General features: G+C 35.6%; 1 protein-coding gene across 4 annotated transcripts in view; it reads right to left on the bottom strand.

Moving 5' to 3' along the window:
- LOC139134629 (transcription factor ETV6-like) overlaps nt 1–24,680 on the bottom strand; it is an 87,653-nt gene that overhangs the window by 28,916 nt on the left and 34,057 nt on the right. The window contains exons 1-2 of one of the 4 annotated variants that reach the window (XM_070701587.1): nt 22,670–22,771; nt 6,976–7,050 (exon numbers count right to left, since the gene is read on the bottom strand). The gene's annotated coding sequence lies outside the window, so the exon portion shown is untranslated. Of the gene's footprint in view, nt 1–6,975; nt 7,168–8,733; nt 8,753–22,669; nt 22,772–24,680 lie in introns of those variants that run through there. The other 3 variants (XM_070701595.1, XM_070701577.1, XM_070701568.1) reach the window with 3 other exon arrangements.

Raw genomic sequence — 24,680 nt, 5'->3', positions numbered from 1 at the left:
CGGTAAATCGTTGGTAATATGAGTCTTTAGTACCAAAATTTTTACAGTGACCCCCAATTTTTATTCTTGATTTTCAAAGAGAATAGTTGAAATATTCCTTGAGAGAAATTTGAGCAAAAGTTAAGGTTTTTCACTTTCAAGGTGCATACTTAAGTTCAGAATTCAGGTATATTTCTCCTCTTTTGGGTCATATGCACCTTCTCCCAAAATTAATGGATGTTATAATGATTTCTGAGCAATTGCTGTTAAAACTTTGCCTTTATACTTATAGCTCAATCTAACATGGTTGGTCACTATTCTACGGTACAAACCTAATTCTGAAGCCATTAGACAAGTAATATCAGAAACAAAACTGTTTGACCAAATATGATTAGATTTTACCTCCAAAATTTCCTTCTGATTTAAGAGATGGAAAGAAACCTTGCAAGAGTTACAGGATTTGATTGACCAGGAAATCTTACTCAGTGGTAGGGATCCGGTCACTGGTGATTTTTCATCATCTGAGAGCAGACAGAGAAGCTTTGTTTCGGCGATCATAGGATACAAAATATCTGGCAATGTTTTGTATCATTTAAAGTGAGCAACGCTTCCAGTTGTTTCCCTCATGTCAGTGTTCTGCTTCCTTAATATTTACTGTTTAACAATTTGACTAAGGTAGATTGTAAAGCATGGCGGTCGTTTGACAGGACTGAATATCTGACCAATGCCTAAAAGTACGGTTCTTTGTGAAATTTGGGGCATGGTTACACAGAATGAATACAGATTTGCTTTGGCGGGCGAAACTTTTGTAATTCCTACCACGATATTTTGTGGGTTGATGTTTTCACTTGACAGACTGAGTAACAGCTGGAGATAGCTTAAATTATACCCGGTAGCTTGGCCTGTTTTTGACATTTTGAATGTATTGTGATTTCAGCAGTACACTGGTTTTCAAGTTGTGGTGGGAGACAGAGATATGGATATATGCAGCCTTAGGGGAGAACCATTTGATTCTGGGGGGGGATATGGAGGATTTTGAGAGAAAAAAATTGTCACCAGGTGCAATAGAAGAAAAAAAAAATTGATCCTGTCATGGCCTGAGAAAAAAAAATTGTCATAACAGACAGAAGTGAAAAAAAAATTGTCACAATGCACCAGAAATGAGCAAAATTTGGAAACCTTATTCTCATGTATTCTTGCGGCGCTCCGCCATAGGCGGCGCAAATGTTTTACCACAAGCAATTCTTATGTTTTTTCCCAGCACTTATGATATAAGCATTCACTACATAGGTCTACTTTACACCTCAGTGCACTCAATGTTTTCCTTCCCTTTTCTGACCCAAGAAATCATATTTCAGGATTTCTGTTGCAATATCTCAATGGCATAGGCACTATCTAAAGGGGACTATTTGACTTCTGTAAATTGTGAAAATTTAAAACACAAGACAGGAGTCAATAAACTAGTGTTAAAACTAATATATTATTCTCTCAATATAAATATTGAGGAACAACAAATATAATGAAATACAATGGATCAGCCTAGTTTCTCTGACCACAAAAGATAACATATCATTTTCAGGCCTTTCATTAGAAGCTGGCAGCTGGAGAAATGACAGAAGAAGGGGACAGATTTTCCGTTCCTGTATATTCATTTCTCTTCAGTCTCTGGCAAACAGAACTGTTTTTCACAAAATGTATTGTCATTGTTTGGTTGTTGAATGTTGTGACTCAAACACTGATCATGCAAAAAATGTAAAAAAATATCAGTGTTCAATGTCATTTTCAAACAGTTTTATCGAGTGCAAAATAAACTGAAACTCCTCTCAGATTGCACCATTAAACACATCAATTTCTCAAAATTTCCAATACGAGAGGGGGAACCCCCCTCTCGTGCTCTCCCCTTGGGGTGTTCTAAGAGTTTCACTTATTAAAAAAAAATTAAAAACACCTCTCAGATTGCTCCAGACTGTACCATTGCACACATCAATATCTTAAAAATTTCGGAGTTTCAGGCCGTAAATAATCACGACTCCCTTATATACAACGCATTACAAACTTGATGACCAATAAAAAAAAAATTTGCACTGCCACTCCATTTGAAAAAAAAAATTGATGCAGGTCTGACAGTAGAAAAAAAAAATTGCTGTCACTCTGACAGGAAAAAAAATTTGCTCCCATACCCACTTCCTCCATACCCCCCCCCCCAAAATCAAATGGTTATACGCAGCCTTATATTACAACCCAACCCAGTTCCCCACCTTTTATATGCAAATAGCCTTAGTTTGCATATTTACTGTTATGTAAATACAGCAGGGATGTGTTGCTTGTATGTATATTCCTAGGAAACAGAAGAGCATTAAGAGCATTGCATACAGTTTGATGATAAAAATGCAATACATTTTCAAGTCAGCAAGCACCGCTAAAGCAAAGATGAGTATCTTATAAGCCAGAACAGATAAACAGGACATATCCAAACACATCAAAAGATAGTGTGAGGAACCGAGAAGTGGAGGGACACAGTATCCGATGGAAAGGGGAACATGAGAAAATTAAGGCGAGGATGTTATTGAGTAGAGAATGGAACATTTAATGGGAAGTAATCGTGGAAGTAAAGGAACACTTAGAAGGTGAAATGGTATTCTTTCTGAAAAGAGTAAAAGGGAAGCAAGTCAAAAAGAAAGACATTAAATTGTTGAGTCAGACTTCACAATTATAGTAAAATCTTTCACTCTCATGACGTTCCTTACAAAGAAAGCTATCAGTCTGTACTGGCTAAATAAGAAAATTTAAGAGACTGAATGGAGTCAGACATAGCAAACAAAATCCAAAGATCTGCCACTGTGACAAAAGCTCACTATACAAGTCATTGACAATGACATAGTCCCCACTTGATATTGGGAGCTTGTCGGTGGAAGTACCGTATATTTAAGTCAATATGATGGACATGCAAAAAGAAATGAGGGTACCAAAGTCCTGTCTGTGACTGATGCCCATATTGAACTGTGTTGTAAACAAGTTTTTAAGCATTAGTCTGAATGGAATAGGGTTGTGTCCTTTTACCTCTTGGACAGAATTAGGTATGTCATGTATTGGATCTTGAAATGCCAAAATTCAACTAATCTGCAAGAAACTGGTCAAGGCGTGTCTGAGAAATGGCTCTTGACATGAAACTGTCAGAATGCCAGATATGAACCAAAAACACTCGTGTTAATTACAGAAGAGAATTACTATAATTAGCTATTGATACTACTTAATGCCTTTCTTGACTGTTAAATCTTTGCATGATCATTTCAACATCTGCAGCAAGTGTCATCATATTTAGTGCAGCCATTCAGGATATACCGGTAGCCATCCGGCTTCCCACCCTTCTTATGAAAGGCCATACTGTATATGTCAATTAGTAATTAATTGACAGGATGTTCTTATACATTTTTGTATGCTATTATAACACTGTGAGCTAATCATTTGTACCAATTTTCACAAACTTTGATGCAGTACTTCTGGACATTTACCCTAAATACAAAACTTCATTGAATATGAAAATTAACAATTAATTGAAATGGCCACCGCTAAATATCATAGCATTCTATTACAGCACTATGAGATTAACATCAATGTCAAGTTTCATGAAATTTGCTGGATATATCATCCTAATTACAAAAGTTTACTAAATATGCAAATTAGCAATTAACTGACATGATACTGCTAAACGTCTTTGCGCTCTATTACAGCAATGAAATAACACCATGTGTCATCAAATTTGATGCTGTATTTCCTGGCATGTCACACTCCTGAAGAAAGTTCATCAAATATGCAAATTAGAAATTAATTGACATGATACTGATAAACATTTTTGTGCATTGTTAAAGGGGAAGTTCACCAAGGATGATTTTTACATATGTGGTAGCTCTGTGGTCATTTACCCAGGAAAAACTATTTTCACCATTTATAACTCGCAAGATGTTTTACAAAAACGATAAAAATAGTACAGGAAGTTGCCCATGTAATTTGAATCATGGGAAAAAAGCTCCAAGCTTGGAGCTTGCATAATGTGATATGGAAGGGACCATCTCCGGACGGGTATGGCCCCCACATTGTCCATTCACAGTAATATGGTAGTAAACAGCAACACAAAATCTGACAGTGGACAGTTTATTATAAGTGAATCATCGTTTATGCAAGGATACTCAGTATAAACAAAAGTTATGTAAATACGCACAGCCTGGTTTAAGCATGGGTGAGTGGACAATGCCATACCCATGGGAAAATGGTCCCTTCCATATCACATTATGCAAGCTCCAAGCTTGGCGCTTTTCCCATGATTCAAATTACATGGGCAACTTCCTGTACTATTTCTATCGGTTTTTGTAAAAAATCTTGCGAGTAATAAATGGCGAAAATAGCTTTTCCGAGGTAAGTGACCACAAAGCTAGTGCATATGTAAAAATCATCCTTGGTGAACTTCCCCTTTAGAGCAACGTGAGCTCAACAGAGATCACCTTTAATCACAAAATTCTTTAGATATGCAAATTAGAAATTAATTAACATGATACTGCTAAATGTCTTTGCACACAGTTACAGCTTTGGTATATCAACATCTCTACCAAGTGTCATCAGATTTGAGTCAGTCTTTCTTGACATATTACCAAAATCATGAATATTCAATACATATGCAAATTAACAGTTAACGGACACAATACTGCCATATATCTTTGTGCACCGTTAGAACTCTGTGACCAACATCTATACAAAGTTTCATCAAATTTGGCGCCATCTCTCTGGAATGAGAACTTTTTTTCAAAATCACTAATTATGCAAATTAGCACTAATTATGCATGCCACATCCAAAACAATGGACCTTACATATGTACCATAGTGCATTATCCTTGTACCAAGTTTGAAAAGAATTGGCAGGGGCATATCTGAGATATCTTCGTGGACAGACGGATGGATCGATGGAGCTCGATCCGTTAAGTCCCTTGGATTTTGGCTGGGGACTAAAAATCAAGATCTCATATCCAGAAATCAGATAAAAATTTAAAAAACATGTATATATTCCAAATATTCCAAGTAACAGGTTCATAATCGTCATTAACAATTTTAGGTTAGGGCAAAAATCATGGTGGTAAAAGGGTTTAGATCATTAGGGAAGGCTACATTAACTTGCCTGAGCAACTCGAGTGACAAACAGAAGATTTTTAATCCCAAGGTGTGAATTTTCCATTGCTATGTTTATCTAATCCAGCTGGTGCTATTGTAGTGCCATTGTAGGAAAGGCAGGTCTGTGAAATTGATCCTCCAGGGAAGTCGGGTATTCCTACGTTAATGGAGGTTTCCCGTAATGTTATTTGTATTTCTACAAATTTTGAGATTAATAGGAGTGAAATTTTCCTTGATTGTGGAAACGACAAAATAAGTGGAACAACATCCCAAAAAAATTCTCTGCAGTGAATGGTGTAGTCTTTACATGAGGTATGTCCTGTGATTGATCTAGTATGGATGCAAACTGATGTCTTTCTCAATTTGATCTGCTACGAGATGACAGAATCTTACTGGGATTACACTTTAAAGGCAGGAGCTTCCAAACCATAGCGAAAGCAATGCATTTTTCATAACTTTTCTTATCACTGAATTGATTGTATTTCTTACAATGCGCCATGACTTAAATATGCAGGGTAATGATACACTGGTGAGAAAAAATGCAATTAAATCAGTTTATGTGACAACTGTTGTTTTTTTTAAATTAAAACCTTTCAGAGAGGGGGAGGGTTGATGCTATCTTGACATAAGTACAGAGGATTGTAGACAAATTTGAAATTTATTTTAGCAATACAATAAATGTAAAATATGAGTTTTGAAACAAACATTTGAACAACTGGGAGGACCTATCATGGGTTATTTTAACAATCAAACTGTAATCTTGTCTCTATGGTTACTTGGCTCGGTGTGGTTCACTGTGGACCAAAGGTAAAGATAGGCAATCTTTCTATTTTTTAAAAGCAGGCAAATATTTACATAAAAAATTTGATGAAGCGAAAGTAGGCCATATTTTCCGTATAAAATTAAACTGAACCAAATAAACCTTAAAATTTCTTCAGAGTAGTAAATGAGGGAAATGTTTTATTGACAGATGTAAAAAGCAACATCTCTGAAAGATACTGGGCCCATGTTACGCCATAGTAGAATTCAACAGTATCTTAGGGAGTATGTTTACATCTGTTTACCATTAAAGGCACCCTCAAACAAGTTGTAATTTCCACAATATGGACCATGTGGCCCTGTCTACTTCAGATATGCCAAGATCCACTAATGTAGCAATGTTGTGAAGAATTTAAGAAAATTCTTCTAAGCATGGAACCTAAAAGATCTTATTTCCACTGATTTGTTTTCTAACATCCCAAAATCTCCAAACACCGTAGTAAATAATACTCAGTGGTACTGTAACAGTATGTGCTTTTTGCAAACAATCAAACGACATCACCTGTCGGTCACTCAAATTTTCACAGACACAGAAAAAAATTGTACGACATCAAATGACTGTTGGCAAATGTAGATTGAGGAGGTAAAAATTTTCAACAATTGTTGATAAGTCTGCGCTGTGAAACTGAAAGTCAAATGTCAGAAAAAGTTTTTTGCAAATCTCTAGATTTTTCGGATCAAAATGAAAGCAACCAGCAAACAATCCATACGGAAAAAAACTCAGAAGCTGCAGATAAAATCTCCGAAGAAAATACTAGTACCGAGTATATTTTTAGTTATTTAGAACATATTTCTCTTACTTACTATACGAGTAGGAATCAACAGCACGCGTACAACTCACATTTTTCTGAATGGAGGAAGTACAGGAGTACCTTGTTAATACCATTCTACCCACGGCATATGGTTTATCTCCGCGTCCGCGTCCTGTTACACCTACTTCATGCAAATTACCAGTGACCACATGCATGATAATAAATTTTTATCTGCCTGCTTTACAAAACCACAAACTCTACCCACCTGTCGTCTTTGCTTCACCTACACTGGCTTGGACAGACCTTGAACTTCGACACAACTTGTCAGCTTCTGTTGGTCCTGAAGTTGAAAAAAAACATTGACACGATCAAACAATCTGGAAGTGACCAGCGTAGCAGAGTGGAACTTGCAAGCTTTCAAGTTGTTGACTCAATCAGCATTGTGCTGCTGCCAGGAAGTGCAAAGGTCGTGACCTCATACCTGTTCCTGGAATTATTTAGCTATGAAAATTATATTAATGTATGCAAGAGCATCAGCCAATCAGAATGCAGGCTATGGCTGGCCCAGTCAGGAAAGAGACTGGCACTTGGAAGTGTACATAAGGAAGTGTGCTTGCTGCCTGCTTGAACAGGAGCTGGCATACAAGGACAGGAAGTAGCTGTTTGATTGATGTAGGGTAGTTGTAATTATACGGTAGCAACGCAAATTTTTGGAGTGTAAAGTCTACATACAGCTGTGCTACCAGCCTTGTGCAGTCTGGTCAACAGTGTGACCACTTCTATGATTATAGCAAACTAAATCTAAAAATTCTCTCTCATCAAAGGAACAATGTTTGCTTGAATCTGATGAGTGAAAGCATATACCATATGACACATTTCTTTCACAGGTAAAAATAAACAAAAATGTGCAGGTGATTGAAATCACAGGTCTGTGTGACCATAGCAGTCAGACTTGATTAGTTAGGAAGGTTATAGAGGAACTGGTGAATCATAATGTGAAAAATCAATAGAACCAAAGACAATAAAGCGATGTAAAGACTGATATAGTTCTCCCATGTTTTTTTTGACACAATAATAGAGAAAATAAACTGATTCCATCTGATAGTCAGTTATACAAACGACATAATTGATATTTATATCAATATTTCTATCAAAATTGACAATAAGAAGTACTGTGACAAAATTTTATTGATTTCTTTACGATATGATTTGAGAGTCAGTCCATAGCAACGCCAACGAAAAAAAAAATATAGAGACACATCAAAGTCCTTTTCTTAAATTGTGAATTGTTTACCAAAAAAATTCAAAACAGAATTTACAAAGAAGAAGCCATTGTTAGTAGTATTTCATGAAGTTGATGATAATTTGAGATCTATCTGCCCAAACAATTTCGGGAGCATTTTGACAAAAAAATTAGAAAATTGCCTCAAAATTTACAACATGCAAACTACATGAAAATTTCAACAATTCAAAATGAGGTCATGTGTGGGAACCTACATTTGAAAATTTGAAAGCCAAACACTCTAAAAGTCTCAGTTTAAAATTCATAAATTCAAAATAAATGTCAACTTCAATGGTTAAAAACAACTGTTCTCTTGATAAAAGAAATAATCAGGGTCATTCCTATCATTTCTTCAAGCATTAGAATTTTGGCCTGTCTCCATTTTTTTTTGCTGAACTTGATCTCCACATTGGTATAGATGGGGTGAAAGGTTTCAGAAACAGTTGACCCAACCATGATAGAAAATCCTTTTCCCATGGTCGAAAATCCTAATTTCAACCATGCACATATTTTGGAAGAAATTCAACTGAACTCGTTTGATACTCGTATATTCTGTCTTTTTCTCTCTGAAAACTTGTAAATTTTCACTTAAGATAAGAGAAAATGTTCATAATTATATATATGGTCAACTTTGACCAGACAGCAGATAGCTTTGATATGATACATTGACTTTCGGAAAGGAATCTTGAGGAGAATGAGAGAATGGAATACTGGGGGGAAAAAATTCCATTGATGGCTTACCTGACAGGCCGGCTACCTGCACATCAACATGTACACAAACTTTAACTGGATAGTAAACAAAGATACCGGTATGCCCGGCAGAGCATGTCAGAAGAAGCAAGATTTGAAAGCTGAGCTCTAATTGGTCAATTCCACTGTAGTACCACAGTCGATTCAAATAAAAATTATAACTTCCTCCTTTACATTTTTTGATTCCCGCCTTTTTATCTAATACAGTTTTGCCAAAAAATAGAACTTTGTTTGGCATGATTCTGGAAAAATCATATGACATTTTTTATCTAATGTGGAAAATTACCTAAAGAAGGTGAAATTTACAGGACATTTGTGATAGTTTAAACAGCTGATCAATGAAAACACAACTAGTAAACAAACCGGATGTATTGACCGGAACTCTATGATTAGGTGCCTGTTGCTATATACGGCATCCTAGCCAACCTCATGTCTTTGAAGAGCGCCACCAACGGCAAACCTTGCACCACCTCCCAGCGCTGTCTGTGATTGTACTGTACAGCACACACATATACAAGCAGCCAAAACTCCCGTTTTGGACAGTCTTTTGGTCAAATCCTATTGTTCTCTGGTGTTGTAGTTGGGTCATTACACTTCAAAAGATGGGTGAGGGGTACTGGAAACATCCTTCACTAAACTGAACATCTCTCTGTAATATCTAATGTTGTGATACGGCTATTTGCACATTAGAAAGATGGGTGATGGGAAATTAAATCAATTCTGTACTGTACCAAACTAAACCGACACTTGTACATCAAATTAAGATTGGTAGAAAAAGTTACATCAGCACACGTGGAGAGAAAAAAAATACCAAATCCTCACTAGCTATGCAATATGCTCCTTTATACTTACTAAATCTGCAGTATGGTTAAATATAACTAACCCCGAAACACATGTCAGCCAAAAACTGTAATCTAGTAATCAATAATATGGAACTCACAATCTGGAAAGCCATTTGAAGTCAAAAATACATTGAGAAATTTAAACTCAACCATTAGGTAGACAGCTTTTGCAGAATTCAAAGCATTTTCAATTTGGCTACATTATAGTAACCTACCACTGACAGACCTGATACACTCTGTTCTACGCCCCAAGTATTGTTTTGCCTTGACTATTATTTTATTTATTTATTTTATTTATTTATTTTAAAGAGGGTAATTTAAATATACATCATAAGAAGAAAACCATCAGTCCTGAGCAAAACACATATGACACAAATAGGGACAGATGGAAAAAATTACTCTAAGGAAAAACCTTCATAATTAAATTTTAAATTAGTAACAAAAACCTGAGCAGTCGAGTTTTGAATAATGACACATTTTCAACATTTCCTTTATAAGGGGGAATATCACTCTAAAGTACAGTAGCATAAAAAATGAAAGTTCTTTGTCCAGAAGATGTCTTAAAAGAAGGACCGGTGCATATGAATTTTTACCTGACCAGTGTGTGTTGAAATCACTCATGTCTGCAACATAGCGGAACTGGTCTAAATAACAAAATAATCTATACGAAAGTCAATGGGCAGCCAATTTAGACGTGAAAAGAGAACTTGGGAAGGGACAACTAAATCAACACCTAGAATGACCCTAGCAGCTTTTTTGAAGCTTGTAAATTCTTGAAAGATTGGTCTTTGTGGTGCTGCCTCATACAGTATATCAATAATCAAAATACAGACAGAAAAGTGGTGTTACAAAACATAAGAAGAATGTGAAGTGGTGTCAAAGCACACAGCTTTCGCAAGACGCCAATTCTAGCTTCTTAATAAACAGTTTCTTACATAAAGTGTCAATGACTCACACGCTATTTCTTTCTCTGTTGAACAAACGGGAAATGATTGGAAGTTTTGATGCTAAATTTGTCTCAGAAAGTCTTTCTGTAGGTTTCTCTTTTTATCCTTCCTAACAAAGGAAGTGATTTGGAAGCCGGTGGGGCTTTGACCGGTTGGTTTCAGTGCCTGAGGCATATGTCAATTGTCAAGTGGGCTTAAGTACGATACTTGGGGAGGATTGTCCTAAATCTGTGCCATTTCCAGGCAGTGTTTGTTCTACATGTGTGAAACCAATGTATATTAACCCTTTGACTGCTGTAACAGTGTAACTTTTCCCACCAAAATTTAAACGCAATATTTTACCAAATTTTGTGAACTTTTCTGTAAGTTTTTTCATAATTTTGGACCAAATGGATATCACATTTCATCGGCTACAGTTTTTTACCAAAATTTTGGCAAAAATTGGAAAAAAATTGACTGTGGTATATTTTAAAAAGGTGACAAAAGTAGACTTTGGCACTTGGTGGGTTAAGGAGGGGATGTACATGGATAGTAGCTGTAACTTTTTCAAGCAGCTTTCAGTAATATTTGTGTTAAGATTTTTGTTCCTCTCCCAAAAGCATGCTGAGATACACAGTAAATGTTATTCAGCCGGCCGATTCAGCCTGTACATGTGTAGTCTGACTGAAATTCAAAATGTCAACAGTAGTAAACAGTGCATTTATTTTACATGACATCGTTGAATACACGCTCTTGTGTTGACAAGATGACCGATGGCTGTGTCACTGTCTTCAGGGAGTAGAACGAGAACTTGCCACAAACAGACTAATCAAATTACAGTAGAAACCCTATTAACTCGACCACCCTATATTTTTTCAAAATGTAATTTTATTTCACCCTAATATCAGTTCAACCACCGATGGAAACTGTGACTTTCTCAAGCTCTAATAATTCAACCAGCCAATCATGACAAGCTGTTTTGAACATTTTATTTTCAATAAAATATATAGAACAAAACAGTGTACATCACAGAACGTCTGTCAGGACTTCAGGAAAGTCACCCTTATATGTTTAAATCATCCAAGATGGTAGGTATATCACTTATGAACTATTTAAAACTTTGATATCCCTGATAATTTGACCACTAAAATTATTTTGGCTTTGTTAATTTTCTAATAATTCGACAATTTAAAATAGTAATTATATTTTTCTGGTTCAATTGATAGGGTTTTTACTGTAGTGAAAAAAAAAAACCATCAAAAGTTACAGCTTCTGTCCCTTTGAAAGAATATTATTGATATAAATGTTTTACTTTGTAAAATGTAGAATGTATTAACTTTAGACAAATGGGTTGATGGATAAGGAAATTGTTGGTTTCACAGAAAAAGATCTGTGAAAACCTTGCGTAGCATCGAAAAACAACATGGCGGATCATACAACAGGGCGCATGATGCAGACAGCGCCACATATGGTCAGTGGTGGAAATTTTTGATTGCTCTCTTCAGGACAGTCTAACCCAAAATCGTAATGGCAAAAATAGCAAAATTTACACAATTGCAGATTTCATCATAATTTGAAGATATCACATTAAGATCATTGCTAGGAACCCGTAAACCAAATATCAAAAGGTATCAATCAAATGTATTTTTGAGGAAAAAAATTGCAAAACTTGCCCCCAAAGTACAAAATTGCATATTTCATCATAATTTGCATATATTATAGTTTGATCATCACTATCAAAGCTGTCAGACAAGCAGATTTGGAAAAAAAAATGCCCCAAATGACTTGAATTGCCTTAAAATACAAATTTGTATATTTCTTCACAATTTGAACAAAGAATCTTAAAGATTTTTTGACTAAAAATGACAAAAATTGCCTCAAAATACAAATTTGCATATTTCATTACAATTTGAACAAATCTGAATGTCACTCCTAGGGACCTGTATAAGCTGTTCAGAAGATTTTTGCCCAAAATGGCAAAATTAGCCTCAAAAATACAAATTTCAATATTCCATATTTCATCACAATCTGATTGAAGTCATCCCTGAGGACCTGTACCATTAAAGGAATTGCACGGGCCATTTTGAGGAAAGAGTTTTGAACGTAAAAAGTTGACAGTCGCCGGACGCTGGACACACAACCACCTATTTGATGAGCTCTGCGTCACTAACAGTTTAGCTAAAAAGCTCATTAATGAGTACCGGTATTTCTTGAAGTGCCCTCTTTTTCCATCGCAGGTAATGAATGTGTCCATAGTGAGCGGAAGTTTTTGTATTTGGAAAATGATTTTGTCATGTGCTAAGGTCAAACTGCATGATGTTACAATGCATTGTGGGTAAAAAGTCGACTTCTCACCACAACAAGAGTTTAAGATACCGTATCATATAAATACTTTCTACAAAAATGTCATTGTTTTCAAGGCAAAAACTTCTGTTTGATCGTGAAACATTTCTTCATTCTTTCTGGTATGAAATTCCTGTATCACAAAAACATTGATAGTGTTTATCGAATAAATGATATCTGAGATCTTCTCCATTCATTGTAACTAAAACCTCACATTGACTTCTGCAATGTTATATGTTTTATCTATAGAAATCTGCCGAGTTGAAAATATGGTCAACCGCCTTAGATTGTTATGACTAACTTAGGTGGCAAAATCATATTCAGGTGCCAAGAATTTGACAATATCAAAGAGTAGGTGACTCTTTTTTTGTCTGGTAAATTCTTCATACATTAGTCTATCAGACAATTTGAAATACCACAATGTAATTTTTAGCTCCCATAGCCATATGTATATATGGCAATGGAAGCTATTCTTATAGGCTAGGGAAATGTCTGTATGTATGTATGTCTGTATGTCTGTCCGTCAACATCAAAAACTCCAAAACCGCTGCAGCATTTCATCTTGATATTTGGTGTGTACATGGATGATGGGCTGTAGATGAGATTTTGTTCAAATGAAGTTGTCATTGCCAAAAATATGCAAATTAAGTGAAAAAATGTAAAAACAGTCAAAATTGAAAATCTCAATAACCACTGAGCAGATTACATAAAAAATTAGCATGTAAGTACTTTGGGCTGACCTGAAATAATTGTGCTTTTTTTGATTTTTTGATATTGTTGAAAATATACAAATTAGTGCCAAAAAAGGCGTTTTGGTAAAAAATCTTCTTCTTCATGAACCGCTGGTCAGACAGCTTTGATATTTTGTATACAGGTCCCTAGGGATAACCCAAATTGGATTTGTTCACATTGTGATGAAATATGAAAATCTGTATTTTTAAGGAATTTTTTTGTCATTTTTGGTCAAAAATTTATTTCATCAAAACCGCTCGTCTGACAGCTTTGATATTTGGTATACAGGTCCCTAGGGATAACCCAATTTGGATTTGTTCAAATTGTGATGAAATATGCAAATCTGTATTTTTAAGGAATTTTTTTGTCATTTTTGGTCAAAAATTTATTTCATCAAAACCGCTCGTCTGACAGTTTTGATATTTGGTATACAGGTTCCTACAGATAAACTAAATATGATATATAGAATATATGATGAAATCTGCAATTTTGTATTTTGGTGCAATTTTTGACATTTTTGGTCAAAAATGTGTTTCTCAAAAACTACTTGTCTGATGCCTTTGATATTTGGTATACAGGTTCCTGGGGGTTCTCCTAGTGTGATATAGTGAAATTTGATGAAATCTTCAATTTTTGTATTTTTGGGTCAATTTTTGGCATTTTTGGTCAAAATATTTGTTTCTCAAAAGTTACTCATGTGATAGCTTTGATATTTTGTATACATTTTATACATAATTATGATGAAATCATCAATTTTGTATATTTGCAGCTAATGTTGCCATTTTAGGTCAGGCCATCCTGAAATGAGCTATCAAAGATCTCAACCATCTTCATCAATACATATGTCACAAAAAGTTGCTCTCTACATAACACAGCAGAGCTCTGTCGACTATTGGGTCGCTTGTTTTTTTCAAAACTGCTGGTCAGACAGCTTTAACATTTGGTTAACAGGTCCCTAGGATGACCTTAGTGAGATGATTTCATACAGTCAGGAAATACTTAATTTTGTATCCATGTCTATAGTAGCTTCAGGGACATTGGCCCTATGTTTAAGATAGTGTTGTGATTCAGTAAGCATTTGAAATGGTAAACTGTATTTGGTGTTGAAATGCGGTAAAAAATAATGAGAAAAACATAGCTGAGGTGATTTTAGCAGGTTTGGTTTCCAACAAATATATTCAAAGTTTTTTTCAATGTTAAAGAGTGATGGAGGGGGGGGGGGGGGGGGGGGAAATCCTGGCAGATTTTGAAAAAAATCCAAACAAATGTCAATAAAAAAATCAGCCACAGAAGGTTTGTCAAATAGAAAAGGTGGGATAGTGGGAAAAAAAGAATGTACAGTGCATCAGATAAAAAAGATGTTCCTCATCAATCTTCCAGACAACCCCCTTTTATCAAATGGTACACCCTGATGTATTTTTGTGTGCCATTAAACATGCAGTGTATTTTAGTTTAAGATGTCAATCAAGTTAGGTAAGGATTTGAAAGGAATAGTCAAGTTCACCACAGTTTAACTTTATCTCTTGTGTCATCATCCTTGTGTAATTGGTTAAGTTTGTAAGTTGCTCCAGATGTGGATATACCAGCTGTTCTGGAAGAAAACAATGTTTACTTTTCCCTATAGGGTTTCTGAGTTAATGATTGCATGTTGAAATCTCTCCATGTATCTGGTGCATGGGCAAAATGTAAATATTTGTTGGCATGTTATGTATTTCAGTCTATGTCAAATATTGTAAATGAAAAATCAAGAACAGTTTGCTGTGTGCTTGTACAAGATAACATGTATGTCAATTAAATTATATAAAATAATTAAATATTAAATATTAAATTAAATTATGTCAATTAAATATTAAAACTGCCTTGCAGTTTGATTGTCTTAAAAATTATCACAGAAGTAGAAAATGAAAAGAAACTAATCAAATTGCTGTAACATATTCACCCTCAGTGTCTGTAGGCCTATACTTAACTATTTTATCATTACATTCAGCTTTTTGTTATATCTTTATCACTCTCCATGGGCCAAGGCACACTTGGGGTCAATGTCATCACTCTGTGCCAGTCTGTGAATGTCAGTCTGTCTGTATTTAGGCCCATGTTTCATACAATTGGTGGTTTGTTTTGATAACTATATTTGGTATATAGGGATAACCTAGCAATACAATTTTTTTGACAAAATGTGACATGACTTCGGTGACCTTTGACCTCAAATATACATATTTGTCCATAACTCAGTAACCACAAGTGCTACACCCTTCATGTATAGTATGATGGGACACCTTATGATGCCACATATTGTACCTCATTAATTATGTGCATATCTAATTTTGAGCAAGCCAATAGAGCCAGAGGTCTGATTTTTGATATATAGGGATAACTATAGGAGAGAATTTTTTTTGACAAATGTAATGTGACCTCGTGACCTTTGACCTCAAATATACATATTTGTCCATAACTCAGTAACCACAAGTGCTACACCCTTCATATCTGGTATGATTGGACACTTATGATGCCACATATTGTAGCTCATTAATTATGCACATATCTCATTCTGAGCAAGCCAATAGAGCTGGATGTCTGATTTTTGGTATATAGGGATAACTATAGAAGAGAAATTTTTTGACCAAATGTCATGTGACCTTGATGACCTTTTACCCAAAATATGTTTATGTCAATAAATAAGTAACTACAAGTGCTATGTCCTTTGTATTTAGTAGGATGGGAGACCTTATGACAACACATGCTTTACCTCATTAATTTTGCACACATCTAATTCTGGGCAAGTGAATAGAGCTAGAGGTCTGACTTTGGCATATAGGGATTAATTAGCAATATAATTTTTTTTTCAAAATGTCATGTAACCTCAATGACCTTTGACCTTGATTATACATATATATGCATATCTCAGTAACCACAAGTTCTATACCCTCCAATTTTGATAGGATATTAGACCTTAAGATGTCACATCTTGTACCTCATTTATTATGCGCATATGTATTTCTTGGCTGGCCAATACTGCTAGAGGTCTGATCTTTTTCCCGATTTAGAACCATAACTTAGACATGCCTCATGTGTTTCAAATTGGGAACAACGACATAGACCTATTTGCCCATAGATCTCAACATATACACTCCAGTGATACTTCTTAATGACCACATTTCCCTGCCCCATCAAGACTAATACTCCTATTACAAGTGGGGACTGTCATTGTCAATGACTTGTTTAGTTAATGGTTGTATCACAGTATACGATATTTTAATTCTGTATTTTTCCATTTTATATTCTGAATAAATACATTAAACATATTTCACTGTCTCCAGTACATTACATTTAAGTATTTTCACTTCATGCACTTTATCCCTTTCACACATGTTCAAATATCTGACCAGAGAACAAACACTAAATAGTCCAGGATGGGAGCTACAGTGTCATTGACGCTATTTTTTGTTAAAATTCTGACTTTTCATTTAGTCTGTGACTTATTTCAACGGGGATGACATCATGATTGATGGATTCTTTGAAAATTTTCTGACTTCTGCAGTTTTGATATTCACTGGCCATATGGGTCTCTTTATAACCAGAACCACAAACATGACACATCTTTAGATTTTCAAACCTGACTTGAAATGAACCCTTGTGGAAAATATCAAACTTTCCCAGACGGCCTGTCACATTATTCACAACCAGAGAGCACGGATTATCAAACGGTTGCTTATTGCCGAGGGGGAGGAATATCTCTTGCGTCAACCGTTGTCAGGTAGCACAGGTGTTATCAGCACCGGAAGTGACACCCAGTCCAATCACGACAAATAGCTTTGGAAATGGGTGACGTTTTTAAAAATAGCTCTCTGGCTTTGTTTAGAGGCTGAATGAAAATCATTAGTAGAGCGGAAAACTGCAAAGAAAAGTTTTACTGCTCAAAGTGTCATTTTTAGATACACCGTACACCCCCAGTAATTACTGGATGTAAGGGTTCACGGATGAATGAGAATGAAAGAGTTCTGGTGTTTCAATGAGCTGGTTACACACAGATTCAGTCACGACTTAAAACCATACACAGACCTTGATGTCATGGGGTGGGGGGGGGGTTATGCAGTGAATAGTGACACATACACAATGATTAATTCATCATAAATACAATGATAAATCTTGTTTGATGTTGATTGGTTAACACTAACATGCACCTTTACTTCCAGATCACATGATCCTTGACTCAGGGTCAAAGTTCAATAATATCCTCTTGCTTATAAAAGCTGTTCATTTTAGTCTTACATGTTGTTTTCAATTTTTTTATTTTCTTTCTTAGTTGTTTTATTAAGTATGCTGTTATTCTAGACGTGAAAATAGTGCTGTTTGCGGTTCCAGGTTTGTTACTAAATATAGTTACATACATGTGACATCAAGTCATTCAATTTTGGGATATATTTGGCTTTATATTGATAATAAAAAACCAAGAGTCACTCCAAAGGGCCATAAGATATTATTATTCATAGCAAGAGTGTAAAAAACTCAATAAATTTATGATTATGAATATTGTTGATAAAATATTAATATTCTGCCCTTATTGTATACTTACAAAAATACCCCACTGCTCGTGAAACCTGAATGATGATCAGTGTTTATGTTTATTTGCACAGTTTTACTTAAGACCCTGTTATTGATAAATTATGTTTATGAATATTATTGATACAAATTTAATATTCCTGTCATTAGGCCCAAGAAATAAAAAAGTTTGTTTCTCATCCTCATCCACATCTATTGAGACCCGCCATGTCAACTTTTTTTTTCTGCTCATGAGGATGAAATGAAAAAAAAATAAAGGCAAAAATACGCAATGATAGTACAATTAACACAGTGCTGTATAAAACAGAACTGTAAACAAAATGATAACTGACACTAACATTCTATTTAGAAATGTACACGTATGTCACTGTTATATGAAGCTGTCAAAACTGCATTGCTGCACTAAAAGTCAACAGAACTGTTGCTATGCAAAAATACTGAATAAAGCAACACTACTGTGTATCTATCTCTGTGTGCATTTCTATGTTGTTTTCACGTTTTTTTTACGCATTCTTCTTGGTTGAAGAATAAAAAAAAATTGAGAGAAAAAAACCTGTGTCACCGCATCAGTTTTGCAAGTAGGATGAGAAACAAACTTTTTATTTTTCTTGTCATTATTGTGTACTTACAAAAGTACTAAACTGCCCTGGAATCTTGCATGATGATCTGTGATTGTGCCAAAGTCACACAGTTAGGCCAAGAAAAATAAAAAGTTTGTTTTTCATCTTAGACATATTGCAAAAATGATGGGGTGACGCGGGTTTTTTTTGTCTCAATTTTTTTTTATTCTTCAACCAACAAGAACGCGCAAAAAAATCCCATGAAAACAACATAGAAATGCACACAGAGATAAATGCACAGCAGTGTTGCTTTAGTATTTTTGTATAGCAACAGTTCTGTGGTTTGACTTTTAGTGCAGCAATGTAGTTTTGACTGCTTAATATAACAGTGACATGTGTGTACAGTTCTGAATGAAATGTTAGTGTCTGTTATTTTGTTTACAGTTCTCTTTTATACAGCACTGTGATATGCTCTATTGTCGCTTATTTTTGCATTTTTTTTTTCATTTTATTTCCTCGTGAGCAGAAAAAAAGGTTGACGCAGCAAGTCTGAATTGGCGGGCATGAGGATGAGAAACAAACTTTTTATTTTTCTTGGCCTTGTAGTACAGATCGACCCTCAAAAATAAAGTTAATACGGACAGCAGTAGCATTGCACGTCAGTGACTTGACGTGCAGTCACACTCTCTAAACAGTAAACAATAGGAATTCGAAGGGAGCAGACTCTGATCATCCAAGCAGTGGACAGGTCTTATAATAACTCACCTTTTCTTCACTGCTGCTGCTTGATTTCCAAAATTTCTACCGCATGGGGACAGGTCGATGGGTCAAGTATCAAAAGCCGACCTTGTTCTACACCTGGCCATGCGACATGTAAAGCCTGGGCCATCGAGCAATAAAGCATCGTTGAGAATTCAGGCCATTTTCGGGCCATTTCCACTTTAACGGCAACATATCTGATTTGCATTTGGGGGATTAGCTTCAAAATTAGCGCACCACACTGGCGTGACGTCAGTGTCGGTGTTGGGTGGACAACCATTAACTTCACTAGGTATGCTGACGTTTCAATATGGCCAACAACCGCTGAACTGTGTACCCAACTGCCACTTGTGACTCCAGTGCAATGGGGTACTTTTGCAAGTAAATACATAATGACAGAAATATTAAAGTTTTATCGACATTCTTCATAATCGTAAATTTATGAATAACAGGGTCAGTACTTCAACTGCATCCATTTGGCATAAATACGGATCATCACTTAGGATTCCAATGCAGTTGTGTACTATTGCAAGTATACAATAATGAGGACAAAAATTACACTTTATCAACAATATTCATAATCATTAATTTATTAAAAACAGGGTCTGTACTACAGCTGTGTGAATTTGGCATGAAAACTGATTATCAATAACATTCAGAATTGGAGTGCAGTAGTTTACCTTTGTAAGTATACAATAATGACAGATATATTTGATTTTTGTCAACAGTGTTCATAGTCATTGATTTATTAATTTTTACATAAACTCCTGCTATGACGAACAACCAAATGGTCCTCTGGTCACTCTCCAATAATTATTGTCATGACATATATCCACGCTTAAATCACTTATCTATTGATAAAGTCACACACATTACCTGTCAACAGATCACTGAAACTCATAATTGGGTTAAGTATCTGTCTGGCCAGCATAAGTAAATTCTTTGTTCTGCGTCCGCTCGAACTTTTGAAAAGTGAACGGCTCACCAGTTCAGAAATGCACACAGAAAGTTTTACTGTAAACTGACAGATTTACAAACTACTTGAGTGTTTCCATGTGATATGAGTTCAAAATCAACAATCAAAGCATAACCTTCTTTTTCAACGCTATGATTTACACTACAACGTGATATTCTGCAGACATGCAGGTCTTTTATTAAATACCTTTCACAATATTTGCAAACAAAAGATTTGTATATGCAGGACACAGGGTAAAGTCCTACTCAAATACACTGTAATTTTTTTTTGTAAACCTCCAAAAAAGCGATGTGTGCAGGGACATGAAACAAAGAATTTTATTACTTCATCCTCAGTCACAAGGCATGTCAGTTCTACAGGAGACATGAAACCTCAAAAATCTTTGCCATGCAGCTTCTGAAACCTCGCTTTTTGTCTTACACAGGGGCATGCCATTTGTATTAACATATGTCGAGGTTTTTTCCCCACCCACGTAGCATTTTACCAGGTACGCATATTTGCAGACCCTTTGAGCTTCCATTGTGCTTAAATATAGTTTTCCCAAAGTCTTGATCCATCCCACACACGCCACTCCATTTCCTCCCCCTCACAGTCCAAATAAACAAGTAGCTTTGAGATTCAGTTTGCCGTTCTATATCACCATGGAGTAACCCACTCTGTCAGGCCCCTCCCCCAACATTAGTCCTGGGCCGCCTAGTCAACAAGCCCCTCCCCAAATTGTAAATTAGGTGTTGATTGTAACACCTTTTGCACTGAAAGAGGTTTAGGGAATTTTTTTAACAGTGCATTATGGGGCAAAACCTGGCAAAATTACTAAACTATTAAATTTTGAGGGAAATGCAAAACTGTGTGGTAAAAAATAATGGGTGAAAATCCTGGGTACATGTTCACTAGTTTGAAATTTATTGCCATTTGCATAATTTTTTTTATAGCCAATCACATTAAGGACATCAAGTCACTTTTCTTTGAAGCCTAACATATATATATTCATTGCAAGTAAGTAATAAAAATTTTTATTTCAATCATTATGAAATTTCATCTTAATACCAGTAGAGATATATTATTATATTCTTATACACCTACATGTATTAACACTGAACTCCTCCTGTAACAGAGTGCTTTCGTATATGAAATGTGATACTCTGAGACCATGACCAATAGAAACTCATTTAAATATATGCAGATTGTATGTACCTCATACCAACAGATCATCTCATTTACATAAAATGCTGTTATCCAATCAGATTTGGGGAAACCAACTCCTGTCAATCAAAATGAGATTTCCAAGCTTTTTGCTACTTTGTTTCTTTGTTTGAGCTCTCCTACCAGCTAAAATTTTCTAGTTTTTTTTTTCACAGAAAATGAAATCAAGGGGTATTTCTCCTACAAACTTGGCATACTTTTTCAAATTTTCTTGTGTGTGATTCCGCATATATTGCAAAAAATGAACATTTCAAACATTTGACTAAAAACAGAATAAAATGAATAACTGAAACAATACTTCTTCTGAAAAAGCTTGTTCTTTCCAAAGGAGGAAGCTCTCTGCAAAATTGTCAGATCTTGGAATCAATTGGATATTTTGATACAATGGCTGTGCAGGTCTTTCAGCAGATCTCGGTGGTAACTAAGAAAACTACAGAGTTTTGCCGTGGAAAATTTGCAGCAATTGTGAACGAATATGCCACTTTCTGGCTTATCTCAGTGTTAAAACTATGGGAAAATGCCGCAAAACACTTTTTCCTTGCCACTTCCTCTATGGTACAGTTCATCCAATACGGCAAGTTCTATGGAACATCCAAAAATGTATACATGCACAAAACCTATATTAAAAAGGATTTCACAGTAACTTTCTTTAACTTTTTTCATGCTCTTTTTTATCAAATTTGCTCTTGGCTTAACTTGGATGTAATTAGGTTGGCATTTTAGCATAAAATCTTTTGATATTGTGATTAATTTGTTGTAAGCAATTTGCACTGTTTCGAAAAACCTTACTACTTATGCCGAGTCTTTTTTAACACTTTTTTGAAAAGTTTCCACCACATTTGCGAACAACATGACATTTTCAGCAACTTTCCTTCCTGGGATACAGAATTCTGTCTTTCCTTTGTTTACTTAACATCCACCGGATCTTGTTTCAATGTCCTCACAACAGTGGCATCATTATAGGTATGCGGATGATGCAGAAGATGGGGGAAAAAATCTAAAAGAGTAAGAAAGAGCGAAACTTACTGATGCACTCTACTTCACTCAAACTGCCGGTATCTTGTGCCCCTGAAGATCTGATACTCAAGGTGTCTTTGTGTGCGATGCGGAAGGCAGGCTGGTGTCAAGATGATGTCCGCTTGTGTCGGAATTGGAAATGGATAAAGGAGTCACTCCAGACACACTACTTATTAAATCCAACTAACTTGACACCCTAAATATCCCTACGAATAAATTTTAATTTATGACTTGTTGTAGGCACAAGCTCCATCAGAAATAATGTTATTGGAAGGCCACTACGAGTAAGAGGAGGGCTACCTCCCTTATTTGGTCAGTAAGGGGTTTGTTTAGAACTCCAAGAATTAGCATGTTGTGGAGATTACGCGCCTATTATCATATGATATGCAAATAAAGATCTTAGATTAGATATGTACTCAATGCAAATCGTTCGGCAGCAAAGTGGACACCCTGTTCACTTCTGTGCACTTCTAACGTAAATTATGAAACTACGATAGCAATGAAAAAGATATATACTAATTGTATGGGCTAAGAAAAACACTTCTTGCAGAATTCTTTGGTCATTGGACTTTGAACTGTTGGCAACGGTATTTATTTGTGCTTATCATGTAAAAAAAGAAGTTAAATTTTAAGAATGATTTCACGTGAAACATGATGGGATTTGCATTAAGGATAACAGACATTTCATTGAGCCAGTTGTTAGCCATCTACCTGCACAAAGCCTGATTCAGTTGGCTGCGTACAAGTTAGTTACTGTTACGGTCCATTCCAGTTCGACTAAGCGTGTCAACACTGGCCTTTTAAACAAATTTACCAACAAACGGTAGCAAAAAAATACCCCCAGGGGCGTGTCATCAATGTATGGAAACCCGCCAACACCATGTCAACACAAAATGATTGCAATAAAATACAGGGACTTTCAGGCTGATCCATTTCTGAATCTGAGGAATTTGTAGTTCCAAGAAAACAAGACACGGACAGAAGAATCGCATGATAACCTCTGACTTCACAGATGGGAAGAAAGCACTTGCTTCCTAAGACCGAGACAGAGGAACCAGAAAAAATATGATTGTAAACGAAAATTACTCGGAAAAGCTCCTCTAGTTGTACAAGTGTTTCTGGGAAAAGGTTGTTTCTATCAGTGTACAGGGTCTGGGACCCCCCCGGTGTTTCCATATCACAAATGTACCTGGGAACAAACCGCCAGTGAGAGACATCTTAGACTTGTACATGTGACGGCCACTTCAGCTTTGTAACGTTAACCTTTGAACTTGGCACATGCATCTTAAAAACAATTCTGAATCTGTAACTCTTCATGTAATAATTCTAGTATGACAAGAAGAATTTTTCTAGCAATAGTTTTAAATTAATGCTGAACCTTGTTATGACTACAAACCCACAAATAATGTGGAAAGATGGTTCTTTTTGTGTTGATTGAATGTCATAATTGTACTAATACTCGCATTAAATCTGAATGGCTGGTTCATCACAGTTTTGAAGTAAGAGCTATCACATTAACCTTTAATTGAGAGCTATAATTGATCCAATCAAAGTTTAAGTACACCATTTTACCAAGCTTTAACACTTCTGTATTTTTCTGCCATAATTGTAGACCAAATGGACACAAAATTTTATTGGCCGCAGTACTTTGATCAAAATTCCGAGAAAAGTCTTTAAAAATAATCGTCTGGATCTGAAAAAAATGTTGTTGTTTGCGTTATATTTTATAAAGGTGACAAAAGACTGACTTTGGCACTATAAGGGTTAACATCATAGTTGTCACTGAAATGTAATCAATGACTGTACGTGATATCTTATCTTTCAGTTAAACATCACACTACAGCTTAAACTATAAATACTCTCATGAATGTGGAGGCTTTCTTGTGTGTCAACCTAGCGAAGATATATGGTACTATGTGTAGCTGATCTGAGGGAGATAGTAACAAATTTTGCTTGGGGCAAATTCTCAAAATTTCATCTTTTTTGGTGGGAACAACTTGTGAATTTCACGAGAATGCTG

The sequence above is a fragment of the Ptychodera flava genome, chromosome 1 (assembly GCF_041260155.1).
Source record: "Ptychodera flava strain L36383 chromosome 1, AS_Pfla_20210202, whole genome shotgun sequence".
Classification (NCBI taxonomy): domain Eukaryota; kingdom Metazoa; phylum Hemichordata; class Enteropneusta; family Ptychoderidae; genus Ptychodera; species Ptychodera flava.
This window is presented reverse-complemented; position numbering and strand designations above follow the sequence as displayed.